This window comes from Coregonus clupeaformis, unplaced genomic scaffold (genome assembly GCF_020615455.1).
Source record: "Coregonus clupeaformis isolate EN_2021a unplaced genomic scaffold, ASM2061545v1 scaf0005, whole genome shotgun sequence".
In the NCBI taxonomy this organism is placed as follows: domain Eukaryota; kingdom Metazoa; phylum Chordata; class Actinopteri; order Salmoniformes; family Salmonidae; genus Coregonus; species Coregonus clupeaformis.
In genome coordinates, this window is record NW_025533460.1 from 455,486 (window position 1) to 469,969 (window position 14,484).

A 14,484-nucleotide genomic window follows, 5' to 3' on the forward strand; every position below is an offset into this window, starting at 1 on the left:
GTGACTTGTGTGATGTGTGTTTGTGTGTATTACCAACAGCTGGGCTAATGTTGGAGAAGTTTAAAGGTTTGATTGAAATCAGGAGAAGCCATTTATCCTTGGTGATGCGACTCTACCAATGGACTATTCTGTCCATATTTTTTATTTTTTTAAGTTGAACAGATTGGATGAAACATTAACTGCTTAGTGAATGTGACTTTTTTCACTTCATTTTACAGGGGTGCCTGGGATTTCAAGCCGGGGATGCGCTGCGATCCAAACCCAAAACCCAGAAACTGGACATAACTGGTGTGTTTAGGATGGCGTGCAGGCACGAGCATCCGCTGAAGTTCCTGAACCTGAAGAGAGGAGAGAAGTATGTCGATGGATGCATGCATGTGGACGGATGGATGGATGGAAGGATGGATGGATGCTTCAGATATGTAGCTGATGTATTTTAGTTATATACACTACCGTTCAAAAGCATATTTTTTGTCCATTAAAATAACATAAAATTGATCAGAAATACAGTGTAGACATTGTTAATGTTGTAAATGGCTATTGTAGCTGGAAACAGCTGATTGTAAATGGAATATCTACATAGGCCCATTATCAGCAACCATCAGTCCTGTGTTTCAATGGCACATTGTGTTTGCTAATCCAAGTTTATCATTTTAAAAGGCTAATTGATCATTAGAAAACCCTTTTGCAATTATGTTAGCACAGCTGAAAACTGTTGGCCTTCTTGAGACTAGTTGAGTATCTGGAGCAACAGCAATTGTGGGTTCGATTATAGGCTCAAAATTGCCAGAAACAAATTACTTTCTTCTGAAACTCATCAGTCTATTCTTGTTCTGAGAAATGAAGGCTATTCCATGCGAGAAATTGCCAAGAAACTGAAGATCTCGTACAACGCTACAAACAGATTTCATATGAGAAGTGGGCCATAATCAGCTAAGAAATCACTAAGGCATAATACAAGATTACACGCAAGGCAAGCCCCATGGCAGATGATACTGACTTCACATTATTCACATCCAGCCATAGGTACCGTATGATGCAATAAAGCATGTTTCAGAATAAGCTTTGTGCCCTTAGCCATTAACACACTAAAAACCGACTCCACTGATTATTGCTAGGACTTACTAGTGTGATTGTTTCTATGATATGTTGGCTGATGTGGTACACTGTTGTTCTGTTACTGTGTTGACTATTGACATGGTGATTTTTGACTATTGACATGGTGATTTTGCTGTGTTGACTATTGACATGGTGATTTTGCTTCTGTTTGTAACTAACTTTGTAACAACGGGTTGTAAAATCAGAACAAACTTTATTCACCAGAATATTTACATGTACCAGGAATTTGACCTGGTGACACAGTGCTGATATACAGTATATGGATTATAAGAATATTATAACAATATTACAATGGCTCATGTATTCAAGTATGTTGTGCTAGAGTATGCTGATGTTCAGCTTGTCAGTTGCACCAAAGAGCTAGAGAAGGAGCTTGAGCGAGTACAATGCAGATGGATATATTTTGCTCCCCTGCTCCCCAACCCTACCCTCACGTTTTTGGCCATGGTTGGTGACTTTAACGGAATGTATATAGAAAGCCACAATTTTACCCCTCAAAGACATGAGGGATCCATCGCACCCTCTTCACGACCTCCCTCTACTCAGAGAGCACTGACAGTTTACGGCTTCTCAGTTCCACCTGCTAGGACAAAGCCATTCCAACTATTTCCTACATTCTGCTATCAGACTCTATACTGGTAGAGATACATTTAAAGTCTACATTCAAATCAAATACAATTTTATTGGTCGCATACACATATTTAGCAGATGTTATTGCAGGTGTAGCAAAATGCTTGTGTTCCTAACTCCAACAGTGCAGTAGTATCTAACAATTCACAACAATACACACAAATCTAAAAGTAAAAGAACGGAATTAAGAAAAATATCAATATTAGGACGAGCAATGTCGGAGTGGCCAGTGTTCCATTATTAAAGTGACCAGTGATTCCATGTCTATGTACATAGGGCAGCAGCCTCGAAGGTGCAGGGTTGAGTAACCAGGTGGTAGCCGGCTAGTGACAGTGACTAAGTTCAGGGCAGGGTACTGGGTGGAGGCCGGCTAGTGGTGGCTATTTAACAGTCTGATGGCCTTTTTCAGTCTCTCGGTCCTAGCTTTGATGCACCTGTACTGACCTTGCCTTCTGGATGATAGTGGGGTAAACAGGCCGTGGCTCGGGTGGTTGATGTCCTGCAGTGGCAGTCTTTCTGAATTCGTAAATTACAATCTGGGTCAGCCATCGGTCAACGACCAATGTGCGAGACTGCTCTCTAAACAAAAACAAAATAAACTATAGAACTGCAAATGAGCCGTCGTGGGGCAGTGTGCCCACAAAAGCCTAGGACTTGGTTGGAGGCCGTACAGGGTCGTAATCACTAGGCACCAAACAGAATGAAAACGGACTGAAACTGCAAGGGACTACCTGAACTTGTCCTATAAGAAATGCTTATTTTTAGTTTTTCATTGCAAGGGGGTTTTGCTACGGTCTGCATCAATAAATACGACCTAGTACTTACATAGGTTACAACAGAGCTACCTAACCGTCTTCCTGGAGATCTACCCTCCTGTGGCTATTCAGTCCAACCCGAACCTAACATACCGGATTCAGCTAGTTGAGGGTTATGTTTCATAAATTAAGAAGCAATGAAGTCCACCTTGGACGCACCCGTTTCGACCTGCAACCGCAGCCTAGCAATGAACGCACCCGTGTCGACCTGCAACGCGTCCGCGGGCTAGCGAAGTGGTGATTGTTGTCAAAAAAAAAGTACATTTAACTAGGCAAGTCAGTTAAGAACAAATTATTATTTACAATGATGGCCTACCCTAATCGGGTGAGCCAGCAGCCAGCTGGGCCACGAGATGCCGGAGCTCGTTCAGAGTTGACGTTTGAAATCTTTTTATTAATTAAGGCGCTGCAAATGCAATGCTCAGTTATTATTTATTAATTACCATTTTGCATCCTATGGCGGGCAAGGGAGGTCTGGTTGTCAGCCATGCTGGAAATGTGATCTCGCGTTATTGTGTCATTGTCAATACAGTACATGTACACCACGATATGAAACGTTGATTTGAACCTTCTGGTCATATCGCGTGATTTCTGATGATTGTTCTCAATTATTTCGACTGATTGGTTCTGTATGGAGTGCACCCACCACAACTCAAGCCCTAGTCTCGCATTGCCATACCTCCTGAATCACGTAATTTAGTTGTCACGCCTCCCTTGGAGGTCTGGAGAATTTTGTATTGCAAAAACGGTTTGAATGGTCCACTGATTGGATGTTACATTTCAAGAACCCTCCCCCACACGCCTGTAGAAGGGGTGTTGTGTATTATGTGCAGCAATCAAATCAAATTTTATTGGCCACATGCGCCGAATACAACAGGTGCAGACATTACAGTGAAATGCTTACTTACAGCCCTTAACCAACAGTGCATTTATTTTTAATAAAAAGTAAAATAAAACAACAACAAAAAAGTGTTGGAAAAAAAAGAGCAGAAGTAAAATAAAATAACAGTAGGCTATATATACAGGGGGGTACCGGTGCAGAGTCAATGTGCGGGGGCACCGGCTAGTTGAGGTAGTTGAAGTAATATGTACATGTGGGTAGAGTTAAAGTGACTATGCATAAATAATTAACAGAGTAGCAGCAGCGTAAAAAGATGGGGTGGGGGTGGGGGGGCAGTGCAAATAGTCCGGGTAGCCATGATTAGCTGTTCAGGAGTCTTATGGCTTGGGGGTAGAAGCTGTTGAGAAGTCTTTTGGACCTAGACTTGGCACTCCGGTACCGCATGCCATGCGGTAGCAGAGAGAACAGTGTATGACTAGGGTGGCTGGAGTCTTTGACAATTTTGAGGGCCTTCCTCTGACACCGCCTGGTATAGAGGTCCTTGGATGGCAGGAAGCTTGTAGTGCCTTGCGGTCGGAGGCCGAACAGTTGCCATACCAGGCAGTGATGCAACCAGTCAGGATGCTCTCGATGGTGCAGCTGTATAATTTTTTGAGGATCTGAGGACCCATGCCAAATCTTTTCAGTCTCCTGAGGGGGAATAGGCTTTGTCGTGCCCTCTTCACGACTGTCTTGGTGTGTTTGGACCATGATAGTTCATTGGTGATGTGGACACCAAGGACCTTGAAGCTCTCAACCTGTTCCACTACAGCCCCGTCGATGAGAATGGGGGCGTGCTCAGTCCTCTTTTTTTTCCTGTAGTCCACAATCATCTCCTTTGTCTTGGTCACGTTGAGGGAGAGGTTGTTATCCTGGCACCACACGGCCAGGTCTCTGACCTCCTCCCTATAGGCTGTCTCATCGTTGTCGGTGATCAGGCCTACCACTGTTGTGTCGTCGGCAAACTTAATGATGGTGTTGGAGTCGTGCCTGGCCATGCAGTCATGGGTGAACAGGGAGTACAGGAGGGGATTGAGCACGCACCCCCGAGGGGCCCCCGTGTTGAGGATCAGTGTGGCAGATGTGTTGTTACCTACCCTTACCACCTGGGGGCGGCCCGTCAGGAAGTCCAGGATCCAGTTGCAGAGGGAGGTGTTTAGTCCCAGGATCCTTAGCTTAGTGATGAGCTTTGAGGGCATTATGGTGTTAAATGCTGAGCTGTAGTCAATGAATAGCATTCTCACGTAGGTGTTCCTCTTGTCCAGGTGGGAAAGGGCAGTGTGGAGTGCAATAGAGATTGCATCATCTGTGGATCTGTTGGGGCGGTATGCAAATTGGAGTGGGTCTAGGGTTTCTGGGATAATGGTGTTGATGTGAGCCATGACCAGCCTTTCAAAGCACTTCATGGCTACAGACGTCAGTGCTATGGGTCGGTAGTCATTTAGGCAGGTTATCTTAGTGTCCTTGGGCACGGGGACTATGGTGGTCTGCTTGAAACATGTTGGTATTACAGACTCAGTCAGGGACATGTTGAAAATGTCAGTGAAGACACTTGCCAGTTGGTCAGCACATGCTCGGAGTACACGTCCTGATAATCTGTCTGGCCCTGCGGCCTTGTGAATGTTGACCTGCTTAAAAGTCTTACTCACATTGGCTACGGAGAGCGTGATCACATAGTCATCCGGAACAGCTGGTGCTCTCATGCATGCTTCAGTGTCGTTTGTCTTGAAGCGAGCATAGAACTGGTTTAGCTCGTCTGGAAGTCTTGTGTCACTGGGCAGCTCGCGGCTGTGCTTCCCTTTGTAGTCTGTAATAGTTTTCAAGCCCTGCCACATCTGACGAGCATCAGAGCCTGTGTAGTACGATTCAATCTTAGTCCTGTACTGACTCTTTGCCTGTTTGATGGTTCGTCGGAGGGCATAGCGGGATTTCTTATAAGCGTCCGGGTTAGAGTCCCGCTCCTTGAAAGCGGCAGCTCTACCCTTTAGCTCAGTGCGGATGTTGCCTGTAATCCATGGCTTCTGGTTGGGGTATGTACGTACGGTCACTGTGGGGACGGCGTCATCGATGCACTTATTGATGAAGCCAGTGACTGATGTGGTGTACTCCTCAATGCTATCTGAAGAATCCCGGAACATGTTCCAGTCTGTGCTAGCAAAACAGTCCTGTAGCTTAGCATCTGCGTCATCTGACCACTTTTTATTAACCGAGTCACTGGTGCTTCCTGCTTTAGTTTTTGCTTATAAGCAGGAATCAGGAGGATAGAGTTATGGTCAGATTTGCCAAATGGAGGGCGAGGGAGAGCTTTGTATGCGTCTCTGTGTGTGGAGTAAAGGTGGTCTAGAGTTTTTTTCCTCTGGTTGCACATTTAACATGCTGGTAGAAATTAGGTAGAACGGATTTAAGTTTCCCTGCATTAAAGTCCCCGGCTACTAGGAGCGCTGCATCTGGATGAGCGTTTTCCTGTTGATTAATGGCCTTGTACAACTCATTCAGTGCAATCTTAATGCCAGCATTGGTTTGTGGTGGTAAATAGACAGCTATGAAAAATATAGATGAAAACTCTCTTGGTAAATAGTGTGGTCTACAGCTTATCATAAGATACTCTACCTCAGGCGAGCAAAACCTTGAGACTTCCTTAGTATTTGATTTTGTGCAACAGCTGTTGTTTACAAATATACACAGACCACCACCCCTTGTATTACCGGAGTCAGCCGTTCTATCCTGCCGATGTAGCTGGCTGTATGTTGTCCATGTTGTTGTTCAGCCACGACTCAGTGAAACATAATATATTACAGTTTTTAATGTCCCGTTGGTAGGATAACCGTAATCTTAGGTCATCTAATTTATTTTCAAATGATTGAACATTGGCTAATAGGATTGATGGAAGAGGGATATGTAATGAATGTAATTAATTGGATGTAACCCGCTGTGTCATGAAAGCACACAGAGACAGTCATGTCAGGTTCAAGTTGTTTACTGAACAAAACAGGTTACGTTACCTTACATTTCAACTACCGCCAACAGCGGATTACATCCAATGAATGACATTCATTACATATCCCTCCTTCTAAAGGAGTTCCAAATGAAACGTATTAACTTGTCAGGATGCTTAACTAAAACTGGAAATTCTACACAGGGACACTCAAAGTCAATATTAAATGAATAATTTTTTATTAATAACAAGCTGGAGAAGTCACAGTCAAACTTAGATGCATAAAGTACCGGTCTGAAGTGAGCTCCGCTGGGGCAGTCCCGTTGGTTCTCTTATATACTGCTTACACAGACAAGCTACATAGGCATGGTTCATAGGGTTGGTTCCTGCATGTGTCTGGAACCATCTCCTATCTTAATTTATTGAACATATTCTGGGCGTTCTGCCAGATGGTCCTAAGGAGGGGGTCATGACGCACCCCCTCCCACATATCTTTACCAAGCACAGGCAGGAACCAAGGATTATTTATGACACGAGACAGGATTAACATTTTCAAGGCTGTCTCTTCAAAATTTCCTTCACACTGTGTGTCTTTTATAGTTTCAATAATAACAACATGAACTTTTCAGCATTCATTTCAAACTAAAATTAAAGTCCCAACATTCAACCTTTCTTCAATTGTCCATTTTACTGTCAATGTTCCTTTTCCTTCCTTGTTTTTTAAAAATTTTATTGACAGGTCTCTTCACAGGTCGTCCATACCGGGTGGTAACTTTTGGTGACTGTAGACCTAGGGGTTTTTGGTGTAGTTGGAGGATCACCAGTGTGGTTTGCTTCCAACTCTGGCTCTGGGGTAGCAGACGGCAGACATTCCACTAGAACATCAGACTTGCCTTGTGGGGTTTCCATTGTGTGGTGTCTGTCCTCGGGAGTAGCTTGGAGGTGTCTCCGGTTTCTCCTGAAATCACCACGCTCAGTATCCACAATGTATGATCTGGGCTGTTCAGCTTGACCTTTCACTGTTGCCGTGGTCGTCCAGCCTTTGTCTTGGTCGAGTTTCATGAGCACGGAGTCATCCGGCTGTAACGGTGGCAGGGGTCTGGCTCCGTGACGCCTGTTTTAGTAGGTCCGGTAGGATGCTTTTGCCTCAGTGTCTTGCTTGGCAACCTTCTTCAAGTCTGGCCACTTAGATTCTAGGTTCTTCGCTAGGGTTGGAAGCGTTGTCCGTAACTGACGCCCCATGAGTAGCTGTGCTGGGCTACAGCCTGTAGCCGCAATCGGTGTTGCTCTGTAGGTAAGAAGAGCGAGAAAGAGATCTTCTTGCTTTAAGATTTTCTTAGCCGTTTGGACAGCTCTCTCAGCTTCTCCATTAGCTTGTGGGAAGTGAGAGCTGGAGGTCATGTGGTCAAAGCCATACTCTTCCTTGAAGGACTGGAACTCAGAAGATGTGAACTGCCTTGCGTTATCGGACACCAAGACCTCAGCTATTCCGAAACTCACGAACATGCTCTTCAGCTTCCCGATCACTCTTTTGCTTGATGTATCTGGCATGTGTACCACTTCTATGAATCTTGAGAAGTAATCGACAACAACCAGGTACCGCTGTCTGTCAACCTCATATAGGTTGGCTGCAATGCGTTGCCAAGGTCTGTCTGGCAACTCGGTCATCATCAGCGGTTCTTTGCGTTACGTTGGCTTGATAGCCTGACACTGCTTGCACTGGCTCACTTTGACCTTTATGTCCATGCTGATTCCCGGCCACCACACTGAGAGTTGAGCATGTTCTCTCCACTTTGTGAGGCCCTGGTGACCCTTGTGGATCTTGCTGAGAATCTCGCTAAAGTAGGTCTTGACAGTCTCAGGCACTGTTTTGATGTGCTTTGGCCATCCGTGCCTTGTGTACTTCAGTGCTGTCTGTATTTCCTCATCTTCACAGCTTGCTTGCACAATCTGGTGAAGCTTCTGTGATGAAACTGGTCTGTGCTCATTCACTGCCGTGACAAAGGCTGCGACTTCTTCTTCCAGGGCTGAGCTCTCTAGGCGGACCTCTCTAGGCGGACCGACGGGTGTCTTGAGAGTGTGTCGGCAATGAGCACCTTTTTGCCTGGGGTATATTTAGCTTTGGGGCTGAACCTCATCATTCTGATAAGCAATCTCTGGCAGCACAGAGGGACCTCATCCAGGTTTTTGTAGTTAAACAACGGCACCAACGGTTGTGGTCTGTAAGCAGTTTCAAAGACTCCAGGCCGCACAGGTAACGTGAGAACTTCTCACAAGCCCAAACTGACGCCAAGCACTCCTTCTCTATCTGGGCATGTCTTCTCTCAGCAGGAGAGGGTACGCGAGCAGAAGGCTATGGGCAGCATTTTCCCTTCGTGCCACAGGGTTCAATTCTTGGGCCGACTCTTTTCTCTGTGTATATCAATGACGTCGCTCTTGCTGCTGGTGACTCTCAGATCCACCTCTACGCAGACGACACCATTTTGTATACATCTGGCCCTTCATTGGACACTGTGTTAACAAACCTCCAAACGAGCTTCAATGCCATACAACACTCCTTCAGTAGCCTCCAACTGCTCTTAAACACTAGTAAAACTAAATGCATGCTCTTCAACCGAACGCTGCTTGCACCCGCCCACCCGACTAGAATCACTACTCTCGACGGGTCTGACCTAGAGTATGTGGACAACTACAAATATCTAGGTGTCTGGTTAGACTGTAAACTCTCCTTCCAGACTCACATTAAGAATCTCCAATCCAAAGTTAAATCTAGAATCGGTTTCCTATTTCGCAACAAAGCCTCCTTCACTCATGCTGCCAAACATGCCCTCGTAAAACTGACTATCCTACCGATCCTTGACTTTGGCGATGTCATTTACAAAATAGCCTCCAACACTCTACTCAGCAAATTGGATGTAGTCTATCACAGTGCCATCCGTTTTGTCTCCAAAGCCCCATATAATACCCACCACTGTGACCTGTACGCTCTTGTTGGCTGGTCCTCACTACATATTCGTCGCCAAACCCACTGGCTCCAGGCCATCTATAAATCACTGCTAGGCAAATCCCCACCTTATCTTAGCTCATTGGTCACCATAGCAACACCCACCCGTAGTCTGCGCTCCAGCAGGTATATCTCACTGGTCATCCCCAAAGCCAACACCTCCTTTGGCCGCAATTCCTTCCAGTTCTCTGCTGCCAATGACTGGAACAAATTGCAAAAATCTCTGAAGCTGGAGACACTTATCTCCCTCACTAACTTTAAGCATCAGTTGTCAGAGCACCTTACCGATCACTGCACCTGTACACAGCCCATCTGAAATTAGCCCGCCCAACTACCTCATCCCTATATTGTTATTTATTTTGCTCATTTGTACCCCAGTATCTCTATTTGCACATCATCTCTTGCACATCTATCATTCCAGTGTTAATACTAATTGTAATTATTTTGCACTATAGCCTATTTATTGCCTTACCTCCATAACTTGCTACATTTGCACACACTGTATATATATGTATTTCTGTTGTATTTTTGACTTTGTTTTGTTTTACCCCATATGTAACTCTGTGTTGTTGTTTTTATCGCACTGCTTTGCTTTATCTTGGCCAGGTCGCAGTTGTAAATGAGAACTTGTTCTCAACTGGTTTACCTGGTTAAATAAAGGTGAAATAAAATAAATAAAATAAAAAGTAACAGTACTCCTCCAATGCCATAACTGCTGGCATCAGCACTCACTACTGTGGGTCTTGAAACATTGTAGAATGCTAGTATTGTTGCTGACACTAACATGCCCTTTACTTTTCTGAAGGCCTCGTCTTGGCTTCTTCCCCATGACCAGACGACGTCTTGCTTCAGAAGTTCGTTGAGTGGCTGCAGCTCAATGGAACTGTTTGGTAAGTATCTGCATAGATAGTTAACCATGCCTAGTATCTGTTTCAGCCCTGTAACATTGTGTTTTTTCCAGTTCAATATTTCCCAGTGTTTTAGAATTAGTTGCTTATTAGCAGTGCTTGAGTTGAACTCAAATAGGTACCGGTACTCATTTTGGGTGCTGGTACTGTTTATATTTAGGTGCAGGAGCTCCACAGTACTTTTGAGCTAATATTCTATAAGAGGAACAGGAGCTCAAGCAGTAGAACATTTGAGGTGCCAGTACTCCGCTCCGGTGAGCTCCTGCCCAAGACAAGCACTGCTTATTAGGCTATATATATCGATGTCCCTCATCTCTGATTCTCTGCCGGGTGCGCAATATCAAGTGCGCCTATAGGCTACTTAGTGTGGTCTCAATGAAATTATCAATAGCCTATAGGCTACGAAGTGCATGCTCGGAGAAGCACAGAGCAAAGTTATATTTCTACCAGCTGCTGGGATGGTATAAATACAACTAGGCTGCATTACACACGGGATATTCCAACCCTTAGAACTGGCCTGCTCTGCTCTTGCTGATAAAACACGTTTTATTGTGCTACCTAACCAATGGCTGTGCTGTGTAGGCCTACGGTGACAGTTCAGGATTAGACAAAGGTTTCTTCTGAAAATAATCTATAATTAGGCCTTGCGTGCGGACTAGCCTATAGCCTATGTTCTGTGTTCTGTTCAGTGTGAGAAGGAGAGCGCGAAGATGAGGATGCTCTGAGGTCAACTTTGATAGCTGGCTACTACTATAATTGATTTGATTAAAAATAAGTTTCTTGCCCATGATGTATTTATCAGATATTGACTTCACATTGTGGTGCTGAAACTTGAAGCAGCAGCCGCGGCACAATCAATCAAATACATTTACATTTTAGTCATTTAGTAGACGCTCTTATCCAGAGCGACTTACAGGAGCAATTAGGGTTAAGTGCCTTGCTCAAGGGCACATTAACGTCATTTAGCAGACGCTCTTAGCCAGAGCGACTCACAAATTGGTGCGTTCACCCTATAGCCAGTGGGATAACCACTTTACAATTAGACAGCTCATTTCAACCATCTTCATTTTAATTAGACTTTACTAACAACCAGGGCTTTGTGTTGAAGCCTATTTCTACTATATAAGAAATAAGAGGTAGGCCTACCTGTTTGACAGATGAAATTAGGCTATAAACTATATCCATAGATTTGTCAGTCAATTCCTCCACCCACCATGCACTCTTTAAAAAGCCTACCTCCATGTCAGTGAAGGGCTGTTAAGTTAAAACCAAGACTGGAATTGAGGGGGTATGAGAAGGTATGGCATAGGCCTACTTTTTATTAAAGAAAATGGCAAAAATGCACAGGCCTAACCCTTGTTATTTCAAGATTTTGAAGAAAATAAAACTGATCTGATTACATCAAGTGATCTATAACAGCGCTTTGGTCCGCAATGCTTTATGCTAGAAACAAGCTGTAAAATATCCAGGAAAGATGTGACGCCGGTGACATGCAAAGGCTGAGCTACAACCTTCTATAGCAGAAGAGACAAAAAATTGACTTTCAACTGATTAAGCTATTCACTTTCTGTACAATAGATGTTTAAATCCAGAAAGCTTTTAGGGAAACAACAGTTGTGACCTTCTCTTGTTGGGTTAAGCCACTGAAGAAGAGTAGCCAGCAGTTCAAGTTTACATTTTTCTGCATCGGTAGGCCTACTCTGCCTGGGGTGGAAAGGGAGGCCAAACTTTTGAAAGTTCCATGCTCAGATTCCTAATGACGTCTCAGATTAAATGATTTGCAAACAGGGACAGTTTAATTGCAACAAGACACACTGATTTGGCATCTGAGAAATATGATAAGATGAACACATAGGCCTATCTCGCTGTCCATTCTTAGCCTGTAATTTCGGTAATTTGTGTGATATTAAAAAAGAGTACGCTAATATGTAAAATGATGTAGAATTGCATGAAATGTTTATAAAAGGCATTTTTTTCCTCGGACCTGCAAATAGGCTACGATGATAGATTTATGCAACGCTTTTACTGTAAAGGAGATCTTTCCACCCCTACTCTTGTCCACGGTGGTCTGCCAACCCACAATCTTCTGGCCCGCAGCCCTGTGCGCTATGAAAATTCCTCCGTTGACATGTAATGCTTACAGTTTCTAAAACTGCATATCTAAGGGTCTGGTCTGTCCAAGAAGTGAGGGTAAACGGTAGACATGTCTGCTATCCACTTTGTTTTAATTATTATTTTGGGTATATGGGAGTGTCACTTGGTTTTTTTCAAGCGTTCAGGGAGGGTTTAGGTAAAATATATTATGTTGAAGGGAGGGCCATCCATTTTCATTTCAGAGATGTCCGATTTTGTCCATGTAACCCTTATTATAAATAACGTTCACTCCCTTAGCTTCATGTCCACATCCCAGTTCAACCCTAACCCTAGCTTCATGTCCACATCCCAGTTCAACCCTAACCCTAGCTTCATGTCCACATCCCAGTTTAGCCCTAACCCTAGCTTCATGTCCACATCCCAGTTTAGCCCTAAATAGGGTTGCAAAGTTACCAGAATATTCTGTAATTTTGGTAATTAATAATACATTTTATTTGTATTATGAATTACCAGAATTACAGGTAATCTATGGAAATGTATGGTAATTTCGCTCATTTATACTTGAATAACTTGCGTCCATATTGTCCATGAGTGTCTAGAACATATGGTTCAAGAGAAAATTGCTTAATTAATGAAAAAAGCATCTAATCAACAATGGCAACCTTCCAACTATTGACTTTTTTCACAATTGCCACCAGTTTGCCGTCAAAACATTTACAACAAAGATATTGACATAGGGGCAATACCAGAATAAATGATCTATGTTGCTTGTTTCTGGTCACAGGTTCAGGAATGGTAAAAAAAATCACAACATTAACTTAAAATGAACCTAACAAATAGCAGCGTTGGGCGATTTGGAAAGCCATAGTCAGTCAATCAATAATATAATAATACTTGTAGGAAAGGTTTTCATCTTTAGCTCACAATCTGTGGATCCTATGCGATTAGAAAGGTTCAAAATGTATGTAAAACATCACAGCACAATTGAAAAATATATAGCACATGGAAACCAAACGAGGGTGGTCTATGGTGATAGGTGGGATGGGCGGGGTGGGATTAAAGAGCTTATGTTCGGTAATGGGCTCCCGAGTGGCGCAGCGGTCTAAGGCACTGCATCTCAGTGCTTGAGACGTCACTACAGACCCCCTGGTTCGATTCCAGGCTGTATCACAACCGGCCGTGATTGGGAGTCCCATAGGGCGGCGCACAATTGGCCCAGCGTCGTCTGGGTTTGGCCGGTGTAGGCCGTCATTGTAAATAAGAATTTGTTCTTAACTGACTTGCCTAGTTAAATAAAGGTAAAATAAAAATGTATTATTGTTATGTGATTGCTGTATATAAAAGTACCATTTATGTAAAATGTATGTATATGTAGCAGAAAAGCTGTAAAACCCCAAAAAGATGTGTCCTCCGAGGGGGGGTTATTTGTAAATTAATAAAAAAATATAAGATATTGACGTAATTGACGTAGTCTAATAAATACGTGTGTAAAAAAAAAATTATATATATATATATGTAAAAGGACATTTCATGCTGAAACCCTCATTAAAACGCCAATGGTATTTACCAAGTTGATGGTTTATATTTAGGATAATGTAAAATCATCGTATTTGATTATTTCATATATTTTACATTGGATAAGGCCACATTTAGGGCCAGAGATAATTAGTGATAATTTGAAGTACACAAAAAGGCCACTAATGTCATCTGATACTAAAGGCCACTAATGTTTACTGGTAAACTCCCTTTGCAACCCTAGCTTTATGTCTACATCCCGGTTCAACACGAACCCTTGCCTTAACCACAACTCTAACCCTAGCTTCACTTCAACAACCTAGTTCAACCCTAACTCTAGCCTCAACCACAACCCTAATTTGGCATTACCTTAACATGCTAACCAGACCGCACGCACGCTTGCGCCATCGAACGCATGTTGATTTTGTCCCACCACACCAGACACGATCAGGATAAGCAGGTTGAAATATCAAAACAAACTCTGAACCAATTATATTAATTTGGGGACAGGTCGAAAAGCATTAAACATTTATGGCAATTTAGCTAGCTTGCTGTTGCTAGCTAATTTATCATGGGATATAAAC